Genomic DNA, 10,511 nt, shown 5'->3' on the forward strand with positions numbered 1-10,511 from the left:
AATTTTGCTCGAATATTGTTATACCAGTTACTTAATTAGTGATTTTCTGACATTTTCATAATCGTATAGTTTGAGAAATATAGATAGGGATGGAAAAGAGGGACGTGAATTGACCATTAATTTAACGACGCGGAAGATCATTGCATTATCTTCTTCTAGAGATCGTGTAATCTGGTAAAAACATGAAAGACTTTGGCAGTAGCTGGACGATTCCAAGGGATTCCGTTTATTAGATTCGCAGTCATAGATACTTAAAAGAATTTCTTTTATTAACCGTCGACGACGTGATAAGAATTCGGATCGAGCGCTTCGTTTAAAGCCGACGAGTTAGAAATTGGACCAGAAATCCATTAATGTTATTTGATGTTTCAATCAATTGATAGATCGAAAAATGCATGATGATAAGAGCAGCGATTTAACATTAAATGTTAGATTTAATGTTAAATTTATATAAAATTTCATGGATTGATTTTTAGACCATGGAAATGCAACCACCTGGTCGTAAAAGATAAAAGCAATTTCCGCTTTAAAATATATCGTATCACGGTAATAACGCGACGACGTTCTGGAAGAAATATGTCGGGCGTCTCACGAAGACGGGCTTTTCCATGGTGTCTTCCTCGATCCACCCACGAAGTCACGTAGCGGAAAAATGGCTTAATCCCAGAAGTCCTCTCACCTAGTTTCCTGAAGCTGACGGCCCGTATTCAACGGACTGGTCCTTTGCATTTGTCGGCCTATCCCGAATATTGGCTGGACGACAAGCGTTGTTGAAATTTTGTTGAAACATTTCATGTGGAAGTTAAAGTAATATGAATGCTCCGTCATGATGACATTGTGTCTCGACTTGCAAAAGTCAGCTCGCTAGAATGCAACGACGGAATTATTTTGCCGGTAAATTATGCGGGAAGAAAAGCATCAAGTAAAATTTCTAGCGACATATAGAAATAATGCTAGAGAGAGGAGGGGAGAGAGAGAGAGAGAGAGTCCATCGAGATATTTTATGTCTATTACATTTCTATGTATATAACGATTTTTGAAAACACATGAGTGAAGAATGCCATATGCCAAAGTGATTTTTCGTGTCCAATAAATATTTCTTGGGAATTTATACAATTTCCAGTTTAAACAGATTTCTGAAATAGTGAACAGTGAAACGAATAAAAACGAAGATACTGCCTTATTTTTAATGAATAAGAAGCAAAAATAATGTGTACTACGTACAACGCACATTGACATTAATATTGATAGCGTTAATGATTTATATCTACTGGTCCATTCATAATTCTATTCTTGCCTTGGTTCTTGCAGTAAGTTCGTAGAAGCTCCGTTGCAGAAGCGAACTAGCATATTTCGTACAACACACGGTTTGTATGTACTAGGATTGACGGAAGTATGGTACTAAATTTTGATTCTCGTTGCTCTGGGCATTGCTAAAGAGCTCTAGAGCTGTTGGTGCGAACGCAGCGACAGAAAATAAGCGTGATAATGAGATCTCCGTAATAAGGACTTCGAGATTTTCATTAGAGAGCGCGCTGCATCGTTTATTATGCTCGAGAACATTCAAGAATAATGCAATTTGCTAATTTACGTGTCTTCGCTATTTTACGTAAGCATTATTAAGAGAGACAGTATTTCCCGTCGTCTTAGAAAATACTACTTTTTTAAAACATGCTCAACGCAATATACATCTAAATCGCATGAATTAATCAATTCCACTATACAAGCTATAACTATTGTTCCAAGAAAATTACATTAGTGAATGACATCAGTATCTTACCGATAAAAGGAATAAAGGAATATAATAAATTATTATGTAGGAGAGAGAGAAAGGACTCTCGGTTAGTCAAATCCAGTCAGAAAACGAGTGCTTCCTCAAATTCGTATAGCGTGGAGAAATTCTAGCGGGTTAAAATGTTACATGGAAGTTGTTAACGCGACGAGTACCCTGGGATCGAGCGCTCACTCGTCGACCGTAGTATGTCGCACCGGCGAATGTGCCGACGCATTCTCAGGGGAACTACGGCGATTCTAAAGGTCGTTCATTAGTGTCTAAGGACACACATGCTCCACGCGGCTCGATCTTTGTCGTCGCCTCTTCACAGAAAAAGCTAGAGGATGTCGTACGCCGGGGATTTGCCGAGTCTCTAAAAGCTCTTCTCTTTCCCGCCATCGTTCTGTTCCGCGTGTGCTTGCTTTTTAGCCAACCGTTTTTCAACCGTCAGAACGACACCTGTCCGAGTCGAGAGCTCCGAGTTGGTACACTAAAAACGAGTGCGACCGACAGAAGAAACCTGTTCGATCGATGTAGTTAACGCGTCTAGTCTTCCTACAATCTTCTCAACGATATCATAGATAATGTTAATGATGAAATTTCTAGCTTGCACGTCTTCTAGGATTTATTATTGACGAAAATTCGAAATCACTTGGAAGACAAACATACTCTCTAAATCTGAACCAGTGGATAATCACTGATATCAATGCCAAGTATGCCACTGGTAATCAGTGAATGAAATGTGAGATTCTTAATCTAGCTAATCTTGTTTTAGTAAATATAAATTTAATAATTATAATATTGGAAGATTGAAATTAATGTGCAAATAATATCAATGTTCTATTTATTTAAAAAAATGCTCAAATTTTCTTTTTTTTTTTTGGTTGAACACTTCATTGATTATCCAGCGCCAAGTATGCCACTGGATATAAATCAGTGACTATCCACTAATTTAGATTTAGAGAGCATTTTTAATTTACTTTGATTGAGCTTGAAACGAATAAACAAGATATTTTTAAAATAATAAAATATGTTTGTTTATACGTGTATGATTTTTTCATGAGGGGGTTAAATTGATGTATAGAATGTTTCAGAAATAGATAGGCAAATTTTAAGAGCGTATTTTACTCACTATAAGAATGAAAAAGTCATAAAGTCGCAAAGTCTAGAAACGCTTCTTTTTAAAGTTATAAATACATTTTGTTTGTAATAGACAATATAATGTCTCGCATCGGCGTCTCATGAATATTGTATGTGTGTTCTATTCACACACACTTTGTAATGGAAGTAAACAAGAGATGAGTTACGAGATGAGTCTGTTTGGAATTGGAATCAGTTTTCATTTAAGCGACATCATATTTTGTTTCGTATAACAAAATACGAAATACTCTGAGAATTTTATAACGTCTTCGACAATCTACGAGATGTCGGTGCGAGGCATGCATTAAATTGCGGAAGGAAATTATTTCCAGTAATTTCTACAATGAAATGTTCTTTCTAAAGTCTAAATAAAATGTGTTTATAACTTGAAAAAGGATTGAAGGACCCATGCTCGTATGACTTTTTTTTATCTTTACACTGAGCAAAATATGCTTTTAAAGTTTGTCCATTTATTTTTGAAACATCCTTGTGTAAAACAAAATTTTTAAAGCTTGTCTTTGCTTGTTCTAGCTTTTAGCATAACAAATTAGATCTCCTAATGAGCACTGAAGACATAGCTTAGTACTCAATGATTTTATTTATACGTAAAATATATATATCGATATAGTATTTTAGGAATTATAGTTAATAATAATACTGACTGAATTTGGAATTATGCTCAATTTTCAGTTTTGCTATGAATAGGTATACTTTAAACGAAGTAATGTATTCATGCTAAATTGGTGCACTTTTCGACAGTGATTCCAGAATTATAGCGTGAAAGACAATAGTAAAACGTTTCCGCGGCACGTTTCGGAGAGGGACGGATGACAGCATTGGGTGTTGGAAATTACACGAATTCTTAAAGACAATGAGGGATGTCGCATTAATATTCTTGGCTGTGTGCCGTATCTCCGTTTCTCTCTCTTTCTCTCTCTCCCCCATCTCTCTTTCTTTTTCTCCGTTCGTTTCTTCTTTCTCGCTCTTGTTCATCTTGCGCTCTCCGCGACGATACGAAGCTCTAGCCGGCGGCGGCTCGTGCGCCAGATTGCAATCGCAACAGCTTCGTTAATTACTGGATCCTGTGTCCTCGCGCGACGTTCGCCGCGCCCTCAACCGCACCGAACGTAGGATTTGCACGCGAGTATACCCTCGGGATGGTCGTGACGATCGTCCACCGGTACTGCCCACTCATGCCCGGACGATCTCAAACCGTGGTGTCGTGCCGGACTTATTCCTTAACCCTTGACACCGTTCCTTCCATTCAGAGGCATTTTTCCGAGGTTTCACCACGATCGCGCGCCATGAATAGATATGTGCCTCGTGCTTAGAAATTTTGCTTGAGGCGTACGGCACGTCGACATTGACGGGATTTGCTCACATCATGACGAGCGTATTTTTGCGTTCGTGAAAAAGTTCCAAGAAGGGTTGATAATGTTATCTGAGGCTGTAATACATTAACGAAGGTTCAAGAATGTACTGGTTGCGCAAATGTATATTGACAGGAAAGATTCAAGTACGTTTTACATGATTTTAAAAAGTTTAATATTAAGACTTGGAAATTTTCCAAAATCCGTGAAATATGTATCTGGATCTTCCTTGGTGAGTTAATAAATATATAAATAAATTAATAGCGAGCGGAGCTATTATTGGGTCAATTAGAAAGATGATACAATCGTGATGAAATTTATGTTAAATATAGTTACGCAATATTAATAATAGGACTATAACAAGGAAAGAAATTATTGTAAAAAGATTAAGTATCTTTTTATTGGCATATTATATTCACAGATGTAGATGTTGAATAATTAGATGTAGAAGTCATTATAAATTGTGAACAAATTCCGCAGCGTATTATAGTGCAATTAGAGAATTTCGTTTTTTGGAACTTGGTAATTCTGAAATTAAAGACAATTCACTAAATAAGTTCTACTAGTGATCTCCTTCCGGAATAGCATTCGGTGTAGCTGCACAGCCGCGGAATTTCAAACGTCTGTTTTGCATTCCACTGCGATCCTTCTCTGCTAGTCCGGCGCGCAACCATTACGTCGGAGATCGCTGACTGGGAAATTTATACTTAACCATTCAGCCCGCGGTGACGGCAATATCGTTTCGAATGGGCCATTGCTCTCAGTTTTCCTACCTCGCCGAGTTATCCGCGAGGCTGCCTCCACGTCTTTCTCAATGCCGACGTTAAGCACAGCTCATTCCTCTTATCGTCCCTTTTGTCGACAGGGTCGGATTAAGCGTGACAATCAGACTGAATTCAGTTATACGGTTACCGTCAAAGCGAGAAGCGATAGCTCTCTGTTTTATTTATTATTTTACTTCGCAACATTATAAGCTTATGATAAGCATTCCACTATATACCAAGTGATTATTCTGACTTTTAGCATTTTTATTAATTATATTTATCATAAAGCCATAGAATTAGCATTCTGTTCTGAATTCGAATCTAGATTGGATTATTTATATTATGTTATATTCTAAATCGCCTAATATTCTCTAATTATATATATATATATATATATATTTGTAACTTTAATTACCGTATAGTGTGTCTTATTCTTATTATTATCTATATACTTTGTGAATTTATGTATATCTATATATACTTAAATATGATTTTGAATCAGCGATTTAACTGTCGTCCCGTTTATTGCGTGCAATTAGTATTTCAATATTAAATATTATTGTTGTGTATTTGCTTTTGCTTTTCACTGTTAAACGCTGCATTCAATAAAATTGTTATTATTATTATTCTGATCGTTCGATAATCTCCAAAATAAATTGAATGTGTAAAGCACAGTTTTGGTGGTTTTTGCCTTTTTTTTTTATCGGTGACTTTTGTACGTCGTTTTTACCGTTTTAATCGAGCTCCGAGAATTTTAAACAAATTTAATTTCCGCGATAAGTAAGTTCAACGTTCCTGTCAAGACGTCGAAACATCCTGTAAAAAACTATGTAACAAAGATAAAAGCGGGTCATCCTGATTTGTATGTAGTGACATTCGAACGTTTACGTCGTCTTATATTGAACGTGTTTCTCCAAAAAAGTTGTCATAAGGATGGACATTCATCGATCATTTACTAAGCCGTTGTTAAAATTCCGATAACAAGCAGTTCCATTTCTTTCGACCGATCTCTCGTTCGTTTTTTAGCGCACATTTTCTTGCGTCACGAATGAATTACCGCGCTTGCTCCTTTGTTCCAGCGTCGCTTTTTCCGCGGTCGCTGCACCTACGAATCGCACCGCAATGCCATGCACCGAGTAGCTCGGCCAACGACAGCCGGAGGACGCATATTATCGCGGGCCAGATTATCCTTTTTGAGATTCTTTTCGCAAAGACAGACCCGTCTCACGCGGCCACGATAATAAATGTCTTTCTCTTCCCGCTCGATCAGCGAAGGGGATAAGGGAGGAGTGAGTCGGTCCTATATACGGTCCCTAAACTCGCCATGGACTGGTACCACGTAGACGGATAATTGAACATACATCAAAGCGAAAGAAGCCCTCGCGATGCCAGGAACGACAGGATGAAGAAAGATAGCTGGCCCCGTCGACTTATCTGAAAGGAGAGGAAGGCGGTCCAGGCCTCCCCAGTGAGATAGAAAGGGAGACAGAGATAATTTCGTACGGGTTAATGCAAGAGAGATGGAAAAAGAAAAGGAGAAGAGACGAAACAAGGAGGGAAAGAAAGCAGGAGGATATAAATTCAGTAAACGCCGTCATTAGGGCCAATCCGAAATACCGGGCGTCTATTAAACATGGAACTAAGATAATTATCTGTACTGGCTTATCCCCAACCCGCACCCGTGAATTGCCCTAAGGACAGTTCGACGAATGAGAGAAAGAGACAGAGTGAGGATAAGAGAGAAGGAAAAAGAGAGAGTGCACTTCCAGGCTCCGCATTGTTGAGCTTCTTGTGGCGTCTCGCGGCCTCTCAACTACTTCTTTTCTCCTTCTTGCTTCGACTTATCCACTCTCTCTTCGCCCTCGACCTTCCTTCGGTTTCTCTCCCGCGATGGACCGATCTTGGCGACCGTGGAATCCCGACACAACTGTACGAGAGTAGGATCGGCAAGGAAAGAGTAGCCGAGTAAAAAGTGCTAAACTACATATTTAGCCGGGCGTTACATTTGTCGGATACCGGCAGAACCAAATCCTGTTCTCAGAGAGCTATTAGGGATGTCGTGCATTTTTTTTCCAGAAGAAGTTTTTATATCCGTCAAATAGTTACGTTATGTTATCACATACACTGTTAACTTCAGTCAGTTATCTAATTTTTTTCGTAGGAGAAATTTTAATAAAAATAATGAATGTAATACGAAAATAATGGATTGTTATAGCTTTTTTTACAATGAGTTTATTGTAGGAAGATGATTTAAAAGTTAACAGTTCAATTTTCGAAAATTTATATTTACCTTCTTTTATATTTATTTTCATACTTTTATAATTCTCTGAATATTTGAAAGAATAAGTAAAATGCTATAATTTTAATATCTAACACTGAGAGAAAAAAAAATAGTTCCAGCAACTATAAATTTGGCAACTTTTGCAATTGAAGTACCTGTAACTAGTTTTACAAAGTAATAGAAACTAAAGTAGTGCTGAATATTATAAAAATATAGTCACGGTAACAAATTGTATGCACTATTAATTGGTAGTGAAGTAGTGACTCAACTACATTGAGTAGTTACTTGGACTTCATGCAAATAGGTATAACAATTACATTTTTCTAGTTTAGACAAAAATTTTTAAAGGGTCGCTCAGTACGAGTAGTACGCGGCTTTGTCACCAGAGGGACGTAGCGGAGTTCAGTCTCTCTTTTAAGAAGGAAACCACTCGCTTACAATAAAAGGCGCAGCGTTGGTTTCAAACTTGGAAGACAAAAATAAATAAGAAATGCATACACAAATTTGTAACTATGTATTATAAAGCTTTAATAACAACAATAAGTAAATTAAGTGAACTAAGAAAATATAGTAATATTAACCATTTATAAATTGTTTATATGGTTAATGTACTATATTTTCTTAGTTCACTTAATCTAGTATTCTTATTAGAATTTAATAATATGTATATAGTTGAGGCGCTATTTCACTACAAATTTATAGTTACTAATACGACTTTTTTCTCTGAGTGTACAGTATATATATTATAAGTATGATTCTTTTGCATTTTAACGAAATGGCCAATAAAATCGATGTTATTTTTTCTATAATAATTCTATTGCGTCAGTACATTTATTAAGTGACACAGTATCAGTGCCCGTTACGAGAGTTTTGATGCATTAATTATGAATCCGTTACATTATGCTACTGCATGCTGTTTGAATTATCGCATTGCTTCGTGTATTGCATAATTGAAATTATGGCTTCTGTCTAATGCGTTATATAATTACTGATGCGTGACGTTCAATATTAAGCAATTTAGTTTGGATACGTGAAAATTTAATCATGCATCAACATTTAACTTGAGGGCATTGAATTTTTTTAAATTGTGTATTGCAACAATACTCATTTGCACAATATCCACTTTTATATCAAATATAATAATTACGTACTTTACGGTATTGTTGTATTATGGACTCACTCATAATATTTGCTTTCGGTGCTTTCCATTTGTTTTATAATTTTGAATACGTGGAAAAAATATAACTCACATGAAAATTGTTTTTCCTATGTTTTCAATGCCGATAATGAATTTTGTCATAAAAATATTTATCGGCTTGAAACGATTTCAATTTATGCGTATTTGACCGCATTAAAACATTATCATTGGATTCATCCAACCTTTTTATGTGATTCTTTAATCGATATGGTTTTGTGTCCATTTATATATCCATTACCGCGCTCTGTTAGAGCTCGACAATCAAGTAATATTTTTGAATATTTATTTATTATTAAATTTATTATTAATTTTTTTTCCATATTTAGTTCTTTTTAATATCAGAAAAAAGTAGCTGTACCATGAATTATCTCCTAGTATAGCTATAGAGATACTTCGCATCGATTTGTGCTGAAAGAATTTAGATGATCTCTTTTACAGGGTAGAAATGCTTTTATGCGGCGATCTACTTTAGTGGCTTTGATGTAAAAGTTAATTAAAGCGATATTCGGCTGAAACGTGATTGGGCGGCTCAACCGGGGCAACTGGTACAGAGTCTCGCGCGTTAATCCGTGTCGTGCCATGTAATAAAGAAGAACACATTTGCGAATCTGTTTCACTTTATCTTAGTAAGGTTATCCACACGATCGTGAGAAATAATTAAGAAACATCTCTGCGGCGCGCCTTTAATTTTCGGAGATTCTGTCGCGAACCGGGTTGCGAAAGTTCCGGCTATTTATTTCCTGAGTTTTCCAAGTGGGCGTAGTACTCTAGTAGGTACATATATATGTATGCTACGTGGAAAAGTTGGGATTTGATGCTCGTGCACGTAATGAAAAAGTTCAAGCTGAGTTAACGATATCGTATATCGTGTTAATGTCACCTGGGAAATCTTAGAATCGGTATCAAGCGTCGTCTGTGTCTCTAGCGAATAGCGTGAACTTCAATTTTACGCATCGGTGAAATTTTTACGCATGCGTTTGAAATAATGAAAAAAAAATTTATAACGCGTGCATAATATTATTAACTATATAACAAATATGAAATATATGCATATATATGTGTGTATATATATGTATAAATTTATTTTTGATGAATGTACATTTTTTGAGGATATAATTATAGTTATTCTATTACATAATTACAATTATTCTACCTTTTGCATATTTTTATTTATTTGTTTACTAATTTATTGAAAATTCAAAACATTTCGGGCTGTTTGTATATAAAAAAACGTATTTTACCAGTATGATATGATTAATATTATCTTAGAAATTTAAATCTTCTTACAATAATAATTTTTATTTCTTGTTTCAACTTCCTCGGCAATGAATGAAGATTTCATGAGATGAAATAAACGTTGGAAAGCTATTATTGGTCTTGCGAGGATACACGTTCGTGATCTCGATATCGAGTGTCCATCTCGTAACGTTTCATACCGAAATCGTTTGTTCGAAATAAAGGCGTGGCTAGCTATCCGAACGTAGTCTTGGATCGAGATCCTGAATCGTTGGCGTGATTGTTGCAAGGAGTTCAGGTGGCTCGTTTCACTTCGTAGGACAAGTCTTCGGGGGCCTCTTTCGGTAAACGACAAAATGGAGGGTGGGGACAGTGAAGTCGTACGTGTTTTTTCGCTTATTGGACGAAAACAAATAAGGGGAAACTCATCATCCGGTCCCATTCAACGTCGGCAATAAAAGAAGCTGAGCGAAATAAGGAAGCGTGATTGTATCTCTTCTTCTTGTTTCATCTTCGACCGTGTGGCTAGACCTTTATTCTCAACCTTTACTCCATTTCCTCGAATTTCAACGAGTTCTTTTTCTTTCCATTCTTTTAAATTTGATATTGTACTGTTATTTTGAATTCTTTTTTAACATATGTCGTTTACATCTCTTTCTCTTCGTTTTTTAATTGATGTATTGCATAAATAGAAAATATTTTAATAAAGAAATTGAGTGGCTATTAATAAAAATTATTCAAATAAAGG

This window comes from Mycetomoellerius zeteki, unplaced genomic scaffold, assembly GCF_001594055.1.
Source record: "Mycetomoellerius zeteki isolate Tzet28-1 unplaced genomic scaffold, Tzet1.0 scaffold512, whole genome shotgun sequence".
Classification (NCBI taxonomy): domain Eukaryota; kingdom Metazoa; phylum Arthropoda; class Insecta; order Hymenoptera; family Formicidae; genus Mycetomoellerius; species Mycetomoellerius zeteki.